Source organism: Nicotiana tomentosiformis, chromosome 6, assembly GCF_000390325.3.
Source record: "Nicotiana tomentosiformis chromosome 6, ASM39032v3, whole genome shotgun sequence".
In the NCBI taxonomy this organism is placed as follows: domain Eukaryota; kingdom Viridiplantae; phylum Streptophyta; class Magnoliopsida; order Solanales; family Solanaceae; genus Nicotiana; species Nicotiana tomentosiformis.
In genome coordinates, this window is record NC_090817.1 from 131,894,311 (window position 1) to 131,912,328 (window position 18,018).

The window sequence follows — 18,018 nt, forward strand, 5'->3', positions numbered from 1 at the left end:
TGAAAAAAATAAAACTCCATATTTATAGGTTACAAGCTCGAATCTAATTAGAGAAATCTGAAATTCTTGGTTCTAAATATTGTTTATTGCCGTTTGAGCTTAACTTCTTTGTAAGACACTAAATTTTGGTGTTGCCGTTGAAAATCGAATTTAAACTGGGTTTAGATTAAATCAATATTTAAAATTTGTGTTCAATACCTTAATTTAGTTGGTTAAGATTTGGATTGCAATTTATTGGATACAAATCTCGTTTGATAATAAATTCAAACCAATTAGATGATAGGAGTAACAATGAAATTGAGATTTAATAGAAAGATAATATATAATTAGGACAGAAAAGACTATATAGGTACAGAGTACAAAAATAATGAATATGGCTAAATAAGGTAGACTTATGAGTAAGAGTTCTAATAAAGTTGAGGGTAGGGGAGGGGATTTGGGGATCTAGTAAAAAGAAGGGAGAGGGGATTAATTTGGGACAGGTGGGTAAAAAAGTTTAGTTGGATTTAATTATACTGAAAAATGACTTTATTAGTCGAGAGGGGTATTTTTTTTTTAAACCCTTTTCCGTTTTTTGTATTGTCCCGTTTCAAATTATATAACTTGTTCTTCCTAGTTTACTTCAAAAGAACGACATCTTTTTCCTGATAAGTAGATTTTTAAATTGATCATTTTGTTTTATTCTTAATGAAACTTCGTTGCTGGAACTTATATGTAATATTTTTGGGATTGTCAATTATATATAATAATATTTTTTTCGAGTTTGTGAATATTTAATCGTTATGTATGATGTCATCACTTGTGAATTTGGACACGTCTAACTCCATTAATACCGCTTGGAGATTGTTATTCTCATTTCTTACTTTTAGCTAATTAAAAAAATTGTACGTGCAATTTTCACTTATTAGCGTTTGTTGATTAATTTCAACTTGAAATATTCTTTGAAGTTGGTATTTATTTGAGTTTTTTCAAGCAAAGCTTGCAAAAACAATCTTTCAAGTTCAAGTTTTTAAATTTGTACTTAGATAGTACGTTTATGAAGTATTCAGATCTTCAATTTTCAGAACTTCTTCTTTTCAAATAAATTATTCCTACTCAACTTTAACTTTCATAAATTTATTCCAACTGCAGCTTCTAAGTATTTTTCTGAGATTTATCTTCCTGGGATTTTTAAAAAGCGATTCTAAGTTATTCTTAGTTTCGGTGGCGTAGTCACATACATTGAATAGTGGTCAATTGAATATTCTTCATCAAAAAATTATACCGTGTATATAGAAATTTATATTATGTATATAGGTCAAAAGTTATATTTTATATGTATATTTTAAATTAGTTTAGTTTAGAATTTAAATAAATAACTTTGGAGAAAGTATGATTATAACACATATATAGTAATAGAATCTGAGATATAGTCAATCATTTATTTTATTTCATTATTAAGATAGTCTGATTACTTAGAAGTACTCTGAGATATATATAAGTAAAGCAAATATATGAAACAATTTCTGCTAGAAGAGAATCTTGTTGTTAATTGTACAGTAGTAGTGCATATATGGAAGACTGTGGTTACTGGTTATGTCTTCTTATACTATTTTCTTTCGTGTTACTGTTAATTGCAGAGAAAGTGGTGGTTAATCTCTGTTGGAAACCAAGGAGAATCCAACATCATTTCTTGAAGCAAGGGATTAGGGGTCTTAAATACCATTTCCTCTTGGGTAATCTCAAAGAAATTGCAAGTTTCAAACCTTCAACTCAGATCTTTCCTTTTTCCCATGACATTTTTCCTAGAGTTTTCTCCTTCTATCATCACTGGAAGAAAATCTATGGTAAGCTTACATTCTATGCACGTAGGTTATGAAACAAATATTTGCAAAATAAGGTCATTTATTAGATAATTATAGGTAAATTTTATGATAAATATTATTAATTAATTTCTGTTATAGCAAAAATGATAACTAACACGCTATAACAATTTAACACGCAATAATAGTGTTAAAAAAACAATCTCTACATTTTCAATATATATCGGCTATCACGTGTGAAACGACATACATTTTGAAAGTGAAAATATTTACACTTTCAGGTTACAAAATTTAAATTTAATTGTATTAGCTGTGCCAGTTTATATTAGCCTATTAAAGGAACTCTATTTTATTACACGCTAATGTCTTTGAGATTGTCATGTAGTATCTAATTAAGTTCTAATAATTTTTGGTTGTCTATAACGACTCATTAACTGCAGGTGCGATATTTCTTGTGTGGTTTGGCCCAACAGCTCGTGTCACCATCTCTGATCCAGCTCTTATTAGGGATATCTTCCTTCTAAAATCAGACTGCTTTGAGAAAACTGAAACATCTTCATTTGTCAAGAAGCTTGAAGGCGATGGTTTGTTGAATCTCAAAGGACAAAAATGGGCTTAATTACCACAGAAAGATATTAACTCAAACATTTTACACACAAAATCTTAAGGCAAGTCAGTGAATATATATATACAGTTTTTCATCTCTCCCTTTCTTACTTACTACTTTTACAGTTTTTGTCCTCTCTTTCTTTTTAAAATGAGTTTAACTTTTATACACCAACACGTTTGCCCTATTTGGAAGTATGACTAGTTTACAAAAGGTGGTAAAAATTCATCATTTTATGACTGCATTTATTATTTATTTTTCCTATTCCATATCTTAAACAGCTAATGATTCCTATGATGGGGAGGAGCATGAGCGATATGTTGGCCAAATGGTCGAAAATGTCGAACGGTGGCAAGGTGGAAATTGAAGTTTCAGAATGGTTCCAGACCTTGTCAGAAGATGTTATTACGCATATGGTGTTTGGAAACAACTATGAAGATGGGAGAGCCATTTTCGAGTTGCAAGCTCGGCAATTGATTTATGCTACTGAATCTTTTCAGCGAGTTTTAATCCCCGGATACAGGTAATTCCTCACAAATTTAACTTAGTGTAAAATTTAAATTAGTGAAAGAATTTGGTACGTAGTGATCCTTGTTGAGGTTTTTGTTATTTAAGATGAAATAGTCTTAAAATGAGGGTGAATGGGAAATGGAGGGAAAAATGAAATTTTTGAGTAAAATTTTAAGTTTCCCCCTCTTGACAATGAGACATTATCCCATATTGGAAGATGAAAAGATTTTTGGTGGGTATATATGTAATTGCTCTTCTTGTAGCTCTTAAAGAGTTAAGAAGAAAGCAAGCCTCGCGCCGTCGTCGTCGCTCGCTCTGCTCCGGCTCCGGCTCCGGCTCCGGCTCCGGCTCCGGCTCCGGCTCCATGAAAGGTGGAATGATCGATTGATTGATTGATTAATTTTTTGGACCAAATTTATTTGTTAATTGTAAATATTCCATGGAGGGTGGAGGGTCGTTCATCTTCAAAGCTGACTGCTATAAATATGTGCAGCAGCTGTTGAAGAAAAAAATACCAAACTGAAAACGCTCAACTTTGGCTATACATTGCACTCCTTCCTCTCAGCATTTCCATACGATTTTCTGAGTTTCTACTCCTTTGTTCTGCATTGTTTTAACTTCAAACAAAGCAAATGTAAGTGTGATTTGCTACCGAACTTTGTGTTCGCTGAAACACTGGGGTTTGAAGTACCGCTACACTAGTGTGTGATTCGTTCTATCCTGGGAGGAAATAATTTATAACCTTGGGTACTAGGAGGGGATTAAATTCCTTAAGGAAACACTGTGAATTCAGTGGGCTCGAATTAATTACTGTTTCATTACGATAACTTATATTTCCCAGAATTATTATTTACAAATACAGCAATATTGGCGGGACTAATAATCTTAAGAAATTTAATATTTATTTCTGTATTTGTGTTATTCTTATTATTCTGCAAACTAAAACCTTTGTGATTTTGTGTACTCCCGTTTTGGAGAGTAAAGCCTTCGTGGCGTTTTGTTGGAGATTAAAATCTACGTGATTTTTACTCCAATTTGAAAACGTTTATTAAACGTTTGTTTGTGTCATTCTTTTACATAAAAAATGACGACTGAAAGCAAAAACCAAGATGTTTCGACGGTGACTGCCAACGCATCGATAAGCCGAACACCGGCGTTGGCACCGGCAGAAAAACTCGAAAAATTTTCCGGGATTGATTTCAAGCGCTGGCAGCAGAAGATGTTCTTGTACTTAACTACGTTATGTCTATAGAAGTTCATCAAGGAAGATGTTCCTGATCTGCCAGATAAAACTCCAGAGAATGAACGCTTTATCGTGATTGAAGCGTGGAAGCATTCTGATTTTTTATGCAAGAATTATATTCTTAGCGGACTGGATGATAATCTGTATAATGTATACAGTGGCGTGGAGACGTCAAAAGAATTGTGGAATGCGCTTGAAAAGAAATATAAAACTGAAGATGTCGGGATGAAGAAATTCGTTGCCGCAAAATTTTTGGACTACAAAATGGTAGATAGCAAGTCTGTTATTACTCAAGTCCAGGAATTGCAAGTGATTATTCATGATCTACTTGCTGAAGGTCTTGTCATCAATGAAGCATTCCAAGTAGCAGCAATGATTGAGAAGTTGCCTATGTTGTGGAAGGACTTCAAAAATTATTTGAAACACAAACGAAAGAAAATATCCCTTGAAGATCTCATTGTTCGGTTGAGAATCGAAGAGAACAATAAAGCTGCTGAAAGGAGAGGCCGTGAAAATTCAACAATAATGGGAGCAAATATTGTTGAAGATAACAAAAAGAGGAAGAAGGCTTCTGTTCCGAAATACAACTCAAGCAAGAAGCGGTTCAGTGGAAACTGCTACAACTGTGAGAAAATCGAACACAAATCTACGGAGTGTCGTGCTCCGAAGAAAGACAAGAAAATAGGTCAAGCAAACATGGTAGTAAAGCATGATGATGTTGATAACTTGTGTGCCATGCTTTCTGAATGTAACTTGGTAAGAAATCCTAAACAGTGGTGGTTTGATTCTGGAGCCACTCGCCATGTTTGTGCAGTTAGAGAAGCTTTTGCTACTTATGCTCCTGCTGGACCCGGAGAGACAGTTTATATGGGAAATGCTTCAACAGCAAAAGTTGAAGGATATGGGAAGATATTTCTGAAAATGACTTCTGGCAAGGTCATGACTTTGAACAATATCCTTCATGTTCCCGAAATGAGAAAGAATTTAGTCTCTTCTGGACTTCTTGTTAAGCACGGTTTTAAATGTATTTTTGTGTCCGACAAGGTTGTCATAAGTAAGAATGAAATATTTGTACGAAAAGGTTACCTCACCGAGGGCCTTTTCAATTTGAATTTAATGGTTGTGGAAAACAATAATAATATTTCAGCTTCTTCTTACTTACTTGAGTCAAATAATTTATGGCATGTACGTTTGGGTCATGTCAATTATAAAACCTTGCGGAAAATGATTAACTTGGAAGTACAGCCTAAGTTTGAATGCGAAAAATCAAAATGTCAAACATGTGTGGAATCTAAGTATGTTAAACATCCTTATAAGTCAGTTGAAAGGAATTCAAATCCTTTAGACTTAATTCACACAGATATTTGTGATATGAAGTCAATACTATCTCGCGGTGGAAAGAAGTATTTCATAACTTTTATTGACGATGGTACTCGATATTGCTATGTTTACTTACTGAATAGTAAAGATGAAGCAATAGACGCATTCAGGCAATACAAAAATGAAATTGAAACGCAACTTAACAAGAAAGTAAAAATGATAAGAAGTGATAGGGGTGGTGAATATGAATCTCCTTTTGAAGAAATATATTTAGAATATGGAATTATTCATCAAACAACAGCCCCTTACACGCCCCAATCTAATGAGATTGCGGAAAGAAAGAATCGCACATTAAAGGAGATGATGAACGCGTTGTTGATAAGTTCTGGTTTGCCACAGAACTTGTGGGGGAAGCCATTCTTACGGCTAATCGAATATTAAATCGAGTGCCCCATAGCAAAACACAATCCATTCCATATGAAAGATGGAAAGGAAGGAAGCCCAACTTGAATTATTTTAAAGTGTGGGGGTGTTTAGCAAAAGTGTAAGTTCCTAAACCCAAAAGGGTAAAGATAGGACCGAAAATCGTTGATTGTATTTTCATAGGATATGCGATAAATAGTAAAGCATATCGATTTCTGGTTCATAAATCAGAAAATCCCGACATTCATAATAATACTGTTATAGAATCAGATAATGCTGAGCTCTTTGAAAATATATATCCGTATAAAAAGGAATGTGAGTCGTTTGGTGAAGGATCTAAACGACCTCGGAAAAAAACAAAAGAAAGTATATGTAATCAGGAGGATCCAAAACGTAGTAAACATCAAAGAACGTCTACTTCATTTGGACCAGATTTTGTGACTTTCTTATTGGAGAATGAGCCTCAAACATTTAAAGAAGCTATGACTTCTTCCGAATCATTGTTTTGGAAAGAGGCAGTCAATAGTGAAATAGAATTCATATTGAATAACCATACATGGGAATTGGTTGATCTTCCTCCTGGAAATAAAACTTTGGGTTCTAAATGGATTTTTAAGAGAAAAATCAAAGATGATGGCACTATTGATAAATTCAAGGCAAGACTCGTAGTCAAAGGGTATAGACAACGAGAAGGTCTAGACTACTTTGATACATACTCTCCAGTTACAATAATTACGTCCATATGGATGTTAGTAGCATTAGCTGCAGTGTATGGTCTTGAAATTCATCAAATGGATGTTAAGACGGCCTTCTTAAATTGAGAGTTGGAGGAAAAAATTTACATGGAACAACCTGAAGGGTTTGTGATTCCAGGTAAAGAAAAGAAGGTATGTAGACTTGTTAAGTCTCTTTACGGACTAAAACAAGCACCCAAACAATGGCATGCGAAATTTGACCAAACAATGTTGTCAAATGGTTTTAAGATAAATGAATGTGATAAATGTATGTACATTAAAAATGTTCCAAATCACATAGTCATTGTTTGCCTATATGTGGATGATATGCTGATAATGAGTAATGACATTGCCAACATAAATGCTACTAAGCATATGCTCAATAGCAAGTTTGATATGAAAGACTTGGGAGTTGCTGATTTAATTCTGGGAATTAAGATCCATAAGACTCCTCAAGGTCTGGCATTGTCACAATCTCATTATATTAAGACAGTACTTGAAAAATTCAAGCACTTGAGCTTTAAAGTTGCAAAGACTCCAATTGACGTGAATCTTGCATTAGCAAAAGAATAAAGGCCAAAGCATATCACAATTGGATTATGCTCGTGTGTTGGGATGCTTAATGTATATCATGAATTGTACACGACCAGATATAGCTTGTGTTATAAGTAAACTGAGTCGATATACGAGCAATCCAGGCCAATCTCATTGGATGGCAATGAAACGAGTTTTGTGATATTTAGAACATACCCAGAACTTTGACTTGCACTACAGTAAATTCTCTGCGGTGATTGAGGGATACTGTGATGCAAATTGGATCACCGGTTGAACTGATTCTAAGTCCACGAGTGGATATGTATTCACTATTGGTGGAGGAGCGGTATCTTGGAAGTCGTCCAAACAAACATGTATTGCCCACTCTACAATGGAGGCTGAATTCATAGCCTTAGATAAAGCCGGTGAAGAAGTTGAATGGCTTTGGAATTTCTTGGAAGACATTCCATTTTGGCCCAAACCGTTGGCACCAATATGCATACATTGTGATAGTCAAGCGGCAATTGGAAGGGCTGGGAGCGTTATGTATAACGGTAAATCTCGTCATATACGACGAAGACATAAAACCGTTAGGCAATTACTCTCTAGAGGAATTATCACGATTGACTATGTAAAGTCAAGTGATAATGTGTCGGATCCACTTACAAAAGGCCTAACTAGAGAGGTAGTTGAGAAATCATCAAGGGGAATGGGGCTATGGCCGAGAACAAGTCATTGTGGCGGTAACTCTACCTAGAAGACTGGAGATCCCAAGATCTAGGTTCAAGGAGATCAAACAAAGTCATTAATGACGGTTCAACATTGTCAAATAAAATTTTAGTCTGTTCTCGTGATGAGACAATGTTCAGTACCAAGGATAAAGCATTAAGGCTTTTTAATGATTTCTAAATTTGATACGGGGTATATCAAATAGTGTATCTACAGGATGACACGTTTAGGAATCATCTATGTAAGTGTGAAGTGTTAGCCACTTCAAGGAGAACTTTGTAAGGCCAGTTTTCTACGCACTTATGAAACCAGGCGGTGTTCATGGCTGAAACGAACACAACAATGAGAACCAAAGACGGTTAAGGGTTGATTGTATGACTTATGGTTGTCTAGGTATACACCAAAGATCGACGGAAAGATATCAAATCTACCGATTGACCGAGTATATCCGACATAAGTTCACTACGGAAAGTTCAAAGGGAAACCTACTTATCCAGATGCGATTAATCTTTACTTGCAAATCACACAGTTTTTCCATGCATACTTTCGTGATATAGCCATTCCCCATTTATGTGGGGGATTGTTGAGGTTTTTGTTATTTAAGATGAAATAGTCTTAAAATAAGGGTGAATGAAAAATGGAGGGAAAATAAAATTTTTGAGTAAAATTTTAAGTTTTCCCCTCTTGACAATGAGACATTGTCCCATATTGGAAGAGAAAAAGATTTTTGGTGGGTATATATATAATTGCTCTTCTTGTAGCTCTTAAAGAGTTAAGAAGAAAGCAAGCCTCGCGCCGTCGCCGTCGTCGCTCGCTCTGCTCGGCTCGGCTTCGGCTTCGGCTTCAGCTTCAGATTTGGATTTAGATTTGGTCAAATGATCGATTGATTGATTAATTTTTTGGACCAAATTTATTTGTTAATAGTAAATATTAACGTAAGATTATCCGTATTTGTAACGGATATATTCCAATCCGTGTATTGACCACCAGCTGCAATAGCAGCCGCCTAATGCTCTTCCCACCATGGCCAAGTGCTTGCTCCACAAACAAGCTAGTGCATGCTCCACCATGTAGGGTAGAAGGTCGTTCATCTTCAAAGCTGACTGCTATAAATATGTGCAGCAGCTGTTGAAGAAAAAATACCTAACTGAAAACGCTCAACTTTGGCTATACATTGCACTCCTTCCTCTCAGCATTTTCATACGATTTTCTGAGTTTCTACTCCTTTGTTCTGCATTTTTTTAACTTCAAACAAAGCAAATGTAAGTGTGATTTGCTACCGAACTTTGTGTTCGCTGAAACACTGGGGTTTGAAGTACCGCTACACCAGTGTGTGATTCGTTCTATCCTGGGAGGAAATAATCCATAACCTTGGGTACTAGGAGGGGATTAAATTCCTTAAGGAAACACTGTGAATTCAGTGGGCTCGAATTAATTACTGTTTCATTATGATAACTTATATTTCCCAGAATTATTATTTACAAATACAGTAATATTGGCGGGACTAACAATCCTGTCGCAAAATCGCAATCTTAATATTTATATAACTCAAACTAAAAAGAATGTGTATGTATACTATTCCATGGTTCTTGGCTACTAAGAAGAACAAAATTTCTTGGAGATTGGATAAAGATGTGAGAAAATCTTTGATGAACCTCATTGAGCAAAGGAGAAAAAGTTTGGACTGTGATAAGGTGCAATCATCAGACGAAGGTCCTAATGATTTGTTGGAAGTAATGATCAAAGCTAGCTAGAGAGAAACAAGTGAATATACAAACAGTTCAGCTTCAAATCCTTGTTCGTCTTCGATTATTCAAGTTCATGACATTGTTGAGGAATGTAAGACTATGCTTTTTGCTCACAAATATACAACGTCTTGTTATAAATTCTATATTGCTGTAATAAATAATTAAACTTTCTGAAAAAATAAAACAGAAAGTTAGTAATACTTGTTTAACGAAATAGATTCTGAAAAACAAAAAAAAAACAGTATAGGAATAAATCGAGCCCACTGAATACACAGTGTGTCCTTAAGGAAATTATTCCCCTCAAGTACCCGAGGTGCTGGAATATATCCTCCCACGATAGAACGATTTAACTCACCAGTGTATTGGTACCAAAAACTCTGATGAACTGCGAACCACTCAATGGTCATAAAACACACTGAAAAATATTGTGCAGAAGAAGAGGAAGAAGAAGAAGAAGAAGAAGCTCAGAAAAGTTCGTAAGGAAAGATTCTGGGATTCAAACTCTATTTATAGAGTTGCTGGCAATGTCAACCTTTCAGAAACAGCCATGGCTGTTGGAAAAGGGGTGTTTGAAATATTGCGGGAAAGGAATTTTGTCCAAAAAGATTAATCAATCAATCGATCTTTGACCAAATCCAAATCCGAATCAGAAGCCGTAGTCGTAGCCATAGCCGTAGCCGAAGCCAAAACCGAAGCCGAGCCGAGTGAGCGACGACGACGACGGCACGAAGCTTGCCTTTTTCTTAACTCTTTAAGATCTAGAAGAAGAGCAATTATATATATACCCATCAAAAGCCTTTTCTTCCTCCGATATGGGACAATGTCCCTTTTCCAAGGGAAACTCAAATATTTTATTTTCCCTCCATTTCTCATCCATCCTCTTTAAGCTACACAAGCTTAAAATCCCAACAATCCCCCACATGAATGGGGAATGGCTATAAAATAAAGGAATGCACAGACGCGTGTGTATCAAGAATTAATTGTATCTGGATAAGTAGGTTTCCCTTTGAACTTTCCGTAGTGAACTTATATCGGATATACTCGGTCAATCGGTAGATTTGATATCTTTGAACCGTCGAGCTTTGTTATATACCTAGACAACATAAGTCACACAATCAATCCTTAACCATCTATGGTTCTCACGGTTGTGTTCGTTTCAGCCATGAACACCGCTTGGTTTCATGAGTGCTTAGAGAATGGGTCTTTACTTTCATTCCCCTTGAAGCGGCTTACACTTCACACTCACATAGGTGATTTCTAAACGTGTAATCCTATAGACACACTATCTGGTCATATCCTGCCAGACTTAGCAAATCATTAAAAAACCTTTAAGCTTTGTTGACTCATCAAAAAGCCTTAATGCTTTACCTCGATTTCTGAACATTGTCTTCATCACGAGAATGGGTTGAGTTATTTGACAATGTTGAACCGTCATTCATAACTTTGTTTGATCTCTTTGAACCTAGCTCGTGGGATCTCCAGTCTGCTAGGTAGAGTTACCGTCATGATGACTTGTCCTAGACCTTAACCCCATTCCCTTTGATGATCTTTCAACTGCCTCTCTAGATAGGCCTTTTGTAAGTGGATCCGACACGTTATCTCTTGACTTTATGTAGTCAATTATGATAACACCACTAGAGAGTAGTTGTCTAACGGTATTGTGTCTCCGTCGTATATGACGAGATTTTCCGTTATACATAATGCTCCCTGCCCTGCCTATTGCCGCTTGACTATCACAATGTATACAAATAGGTGCCAAAGGTTTGGGCCAAAATGGAATATCTTCCAAGAAATTCCAGAGCCATTCAGCTTCTTCACCGGCCTTATCTAAAGCTATGAATTCAAATTCCATTGTAGAACGGGCGATGCACGTTTGTTTGGATGATTTCCAAGACACTGCTCTACCCCCAATTATGAAAACATATCCACTCGTGGATTTAACTTCAGATGATCCAGTGATCCAATTTGCATCACTATATCCCTCGATCACGGAGGGATATTTGTTATAATGCAAAGCGTAATTTTGGGTATATTTGAGATACCCCAAAACTCGTTTCATTGCCATCCAATGTATGTGATTGGGATTACTTGTAAACCGACTCAGTTTACTAATAGCACATGCTATATCTGGTCGTGTACAATTCGTGATATACATCAAACTTTCCAATACTCTTGCATAATCCAATTGTGAGTCACTTTCACCTTCATTCTTTTGAAGTGCATAACTCACGTCAATTGGAGTCTTGGCAATTTTGAAATCCAAATACTTGAACTTGTCAAGTACCTTTTCAATATAGTGAGACTGTGATAATGCTAGACCTTGTGGAGTCTTGTGAATTCTGATTCCTAAGATCACATCAGCAACTCCTAAGTCTTTCATATCGAATTTGCTAGCCAACATGCATTTAGTAGCATTTATACCTGCCATGTTTTTGCTCATTATCAACATGTCATCAACATATAAACAAACAATGACTTCATGACCTGGAGTGTTTTTAATGTAAACACATTTGTCGCACTCGTTGATTTTAACCCCACTTGCCAACATTGTTTGGTCAAATTTGGCATGCCATTGTTTGGGTGCTTGTTTAAGTCCATAAAGTGACTTAACAAGTTTGCACACTTTCTTTTCTTTACCAGTTACCACAAAACCCTCAGGTTGTTCCATGTAAATCTCTTCCTCTAATTCTCCATTTAAGAAAGTTGTTTTAACATCCATTTGATGGATTTCAAGACCATACATGGCCGCTAGTGCCACTAACACCCTAATAGATGTTATCCTCGTTACTGGCGAGTAAGTGTCAAAGTAATCAAGGCCTTCCTTTTGTCTATAACCTTTGACAACAAGTCTTGCCTTATATTTGTCAATAGTGCCATCAGCTTTCACTTTTCGTTTAAAGATCCATTTCGAACCTAAAGGCTTATTTCCTGGAGGAAGATCTACCAATTCCCATGTATGGTTATCCAAAATTGATTGAATCTCACTATTGACTGCCTCTTTCCAAAACGCTAAATCAGAAGATGACATAGCTGCTTTAAAAGTTTGAGGCTCATTTTCAAGCAAGAATGTCACAAAATCTAGTCCAAAGGAAGTAGATGTTCTTTGACGTTTACTACGCCTTGGATCTTTTATACTTGGAGTATTTTCCTTTGGTTCTTCCCGAGGTCGTTTAGGTCTTTCACTTAACAACTCATATTCAGTTTTATACAGATAGATGCTTTCAAAGAATTCAGCATTATCTGATTCCATTACCGTATTAACGTGAATTTCAGAATTATTGGATTTATGAACCAAAAACCGACATGCTTTACTGTTTGTAGCATATCCAATGAAAACGCAATCAACAGTTTTTGGTCCGATTTTAACCCTTTTAGGTAAAGGAATTTGTACCTTTGCTAGACAACCCCACACTTTGAAATATTTCAAGTTGGGTTTTCTTCCTTTCCATTTTTCATATGGAATAGATTGTGTTTTGCTGTGGGGTACTCTGTTGAGTATTCGGTTAGCTGTAAGGATAGCTTCGCCCCACAAACTCTGCGGTAATCCGGAACTTATTAATAAAGAATTTATCATTTCCTTTAATGTCCGATTTTTCCTTTTCGCAATTCCATTGGATTGAGGTGTGTAAGGTGCAGTAGTTTGATGGATAATTCCATATTTCGAACATATTTCTGCAAAAGAAAATTCATATTCTCCACCCCTATCACTTCTAATCATTTTGATCTTTTTATTAAATTAATTCTCCACGTCATTCTTGTATTGCTTAAATGCTTCAATTGCTTCATCCTTACTATTAATCAAATAAACATAATAATATCGAGTGCAGTCGTCAATAAAAGTAATAAAATACTTTTTCTCACCTCGAGATGGTGTCGACTTCATATCACAAATGTCAGTATGAATTAAGTCTAAAGGATTTAAATTCATTTCAATAGACTTATAAGGATGTTTTACAAATTTAGACTCAACACATATTTGACATTTTGATTTATTACACTCGAATTTAGGCAACATTTCTAAATTAATTAACTTCCGCAAGGTTTTGTAATTGACATGTCCTAAACGAATATGCCATAAATCATTTGACTCCAATAAATAAGAAGAAGCTGCAATTTTATTCATACTGTCAACAACCATTACATTTAGTTTGAAGAGACCCTCTGTGAGGTAGCCCTTTCCAACATACATTTCATTCTTGCTTACAACATCTTTATCAGAAACAAATACACATTTGAATCCGTTCTTAACAAGCAAAGAAGTAGAAATTAAATTCTTCCTAATAGTAGGAACATGAAGAACATTGTTGAGCGTTAACACCTTGCCGGAAGTCATCTTCAGGAATATCTTCCCATAACCTTCAATCTTGGCTGTTGCAGTATTTGCCATGGAAAGCTCTTCTTCGGGACCAGCAGTAGAGTAAGTCGCAAATGCTTCCTTGACAGCATAAACATGTCGAGTGGCTCCAGAGTCAATCCACCACTCCTTCGAATTTCCAACTAGGTTGCATTCCGAAAGAATTGCACACAGATCATCAATATCATAATTCTTCTCCACTATGTTGGCATGTCCCTTCTTCTTATACTTTTTCGGGAGACGACAATCAGGGGCTTTGTGACCGGTTTTTCCACAATTGTAGCAGCTGCCCTTGAATTTCTTTTTGTTCTGCTCCTTAGTCTGTCCAGAAGACCTCTTTCTCTTTTTTACTTTTTGGAGCAGTCTCCTCAACGATATTAGCTCCCATGATCGTTGAATTTTCACGAGACTTCTTCTCGGCTATTTTGTTGTCTTCCTCAATCTTGAGACGAATCACAAGATCTTCCAACTTCATTTCTTTGCGCTTGTGCTTAAGATAGTTATTGAAATCTCTCCACGAATGAGGCAATTTTTCAATCATTGCAGCCACTTGAAATGCTTCATTTACGACCATACCTTCAGCAATAAGGTCATGAAAAATAAGTTGAAGCTCCTGAACTTGGGTTCCAACAGTTTTACTGTCTATCATTTTATAGTCTAGAAACTTGGCAACCACGAACTTCTTCAAGCATGCATCTTCAGTCTTGTACTTCTTCTCAAGTGCATTCCATAATTCTTTCGAAGTATTCATCGCACTGTACACATTGTACAAGTCATCCTCTAAAGTGCTTAAGATATAACCTTTGCAAAGAAAATCTGCCTGCTTCTACGCCTCAACAATGATGAATTTCTCGTTGTCTGGCATGTCCGCAGCATGCACTGGAGGTTCTTCACTAGTGAATTTCTGCATACCAAGTGTGGTAAGCCAGAAGAACACCCTTTGCTGCCATCCTTTGAAGTTGGCTCCGGAAAATTCCCCGATTTCTCTGCCGGTGGAACAGCAGTCTGGCTTGACGAGGCTATCGTCGTTGCCGCAATAGTCGTAGAAGAATTTTCGTTATCAATTGTCATTTCTCACTGTAAACAACAGAAGAGTTCAATTAATGGCAAAATCAGAACAGTAAACAATACAGTTATTAACAAAAACAGTATGTATAATAAATAAAACTGAAGTTTTTATATACTGTTTCACAGAAAAATGATGAAGTTTTTATGTTTTTCAAATCGTTTTACGAATTTCAATACTCTGATGAAGTTTTTTATATCTTCAAATCAGAATAGTAAAATTCAGAAGGAGTAGAAAATCACACAGGTTTTAATCTCCACAAACAAAATACAGAATATAAAAAAAATTAATTTCCTTAAGAATGTTATAAATTCTGTATTGCTGTAATAAACAATTAAACTTTCTGAAAAAACAAAACAGAAAGTTAGTAATACTTGTTAACGAAATAGATTCTGAAAAATAAAAAAAAATAGTATAGTAATAAATCGAGCCCACTGAATACACAGTGTGTCCTTAAGAAAATTATTCCCCTCAAGTACCCGAAGTGCTGGAATATATCCTCCCAGGATAGAATGATTTAACTCACCAGTGTATTGGTACCAAAAATTCTGATGAATTGCGAACCACTCAATAGTCGTAAAACACACTGGAAAATATTGTGCAGAAGAAGAAGAAGAAGAAGAAGAAGAAGAAGCTCAGAAAATTTCGTAAGGAAAGATTCTGGGATTCAAACTCTATTTATAGAGTTGCTGGCAATGTTTCTGAAAAGGTTTGCAACCTTTCAGAAACAGCCATGGCTGTTGGAAAAGGGGTGTTTGAAATATTGCGGAAAAAATATATTTAAAATAATCCGGGAAAGAAAACGGGCCTGGCCGAACCGGGTCGCGGGTCATGGGTTATTCTGGATTGAATTTTTCGTTAATTATTTAATTAATTAATTAAATAATTGAAAGGAATTTTGTCCAAAAAGATTAATCAATCACTTCCGAAGCCGAAGCCAAGCGAGCGACGACGACGACGGCGCGAGACTTGCCTTTTTCTTAACTCTTTAAGAGCTAGAAGAAGAGCAATTATATATATACTCATCAAAAGCCTTTTCTTCCTCCGATAGGGGACAATGTCCCTTTCCCAAGGGAAACTCAAATATTTCATTTTCCCTCTATTTCTCATTCACCCTCTTTAAGCTACACAAGCTTAAAATCCCAACACGTCTAATTTGCTGACTTGGACGACCATTTTATTGGCCATGTATCCTACGTGGCAGGAACTTGCACGTGACGAGGTCTTGAGGGTCTGTGGAGCACGTGATACCCCACCTAAGGACGATATTGCAAAGCTGAAGACGGTAAGCGTAAAGTTTTAATTACAGCTTCACTTTTGTTTATTTACAATAGCAATGCATAATGATCAAATGATTTAGTTAACTTGTTATCACTCACAGTACAAATGAATGTTTGCACAATTAATAAAAAATTAGTATGTTATAAAAATTATTTGTCTTATTTTTCTAGTCATTTGTATAAAAAAATACCCTTTTCTTAAGTATTTAACGTACATACGTCAAGAGTGGAGAGAATTTGTGTATTATTGATTTAATTTTTAACAGGTAGCTGCTAGCAGATAACTTGGCCCCTTTTTTTGGGGGGTAACCAACTGGTATTCAGTATCCATTGATCCAACTAATTCGAATGTGTTGTAAGGTTCCTATATTTTAGCTAGGTGATTAGTCCTTTTTTTATATAGATCGATGATTAATTTTTTAAGTGATCTTATCGTATAAAATTATTTTACATTGTCAGTATATAAAAGTTCACTCGTAATTGTGGTTGAACTTTGTTATGGATGCAGCTTGGGATGATCGTGAATGAATACCTCTGGCTATATCCACCTATTGTGGCAACAATCCGACGGGCCAAAATCGACACAAAATTAAGAAGCTTGAAGTTGCCTCAAGGGACAGAGCTACTCATACCTATTGTAGCAATGCATCACGATTCAACATTATGGGGAGATGATGTCAATGAATTTAATCCAGCAAGATTTGCTCAAGCAGCGAAAAACCCCATGGCATTCATGCCTTTTGGTTTAGGCGCCCGCCATTGCATTGGACAAAATTTAGCTGTCCTACAAACTAAATTAGCAATAGACATGATCTTGAAACGCTTCTCCTTTTACCTTGCTCCAACTTATCAACTTGCTCCTACTGTTTTTTTGTTCCCATGTCCACAATATGGAGCTCCAATTATCTTCAAGAAATTGCAGTACCAGACATAAAATTTAGCATCTAAATGCGAATACATCAAATAGTTTTCCATATTACAGATTTCATGTCCCCAATTCAAACCCCTTTAAATTTCTTCTTCTACCAAAACAAAAACTTAGCACTGATTAAGATATCTTTGATTTTAAAAAATTTCATCTCCAACTAGCTGTTTTCCTATATGTTAGAAATATAATGTGCCCTAGATCCAATATGTCATGTAATGTTTCTAAAAATATAATTGGCAATTATTATTGTTTTATTTATTAGTGACAATTTATTTTAGTTATTATCATACTTATATTCCAATATATATATATATATATATAAATTAATACCGTTTTCTTTGACTTGAGATCGTCAAAGTAATCAACAAGTTAATTATTTTATACTTTAATTCCAAACACACCTACACTAGGGCAATAGTGGAATGAATGTTGGTATGATTCATTAATATATGGAAATCCAAAGTGGTAATGGAGTAAACTGTCATATATAAATTAATACAATGACTGAATTAATATCTTGGCAGAGCATTTTAAATGAACGAAGAAATTTGTTTCTTAAATCATTCGACTTTGTTGTAAGTGGTATGAAAACATAGTTGGTAGATACCCAGGGTTAATAAGAGTTGTAATGATAAAGGGAACATTATATTATTTTGCTTGTTATGTTAATTAAATATTTGAAATATTCGAAAATGATGAAAAAAGGTGACATAATAGATTTTTATAAGATCTATCACAAA

General features: G+C 35.5%; 1 pseudogene; it reads left to right on the plus strand.

The window, feature by feature from the left end:
* The first annotated feature begins 1,552 nt into the window (after positions 1-1,552).
* Positions 1,553-17,375, plus strand: LOC117273204 (cytochrome P450 734A1-like; annotated as a pseudogene).
* Positions 17,376-18,018: the final 643 nt, after the last annotated feature.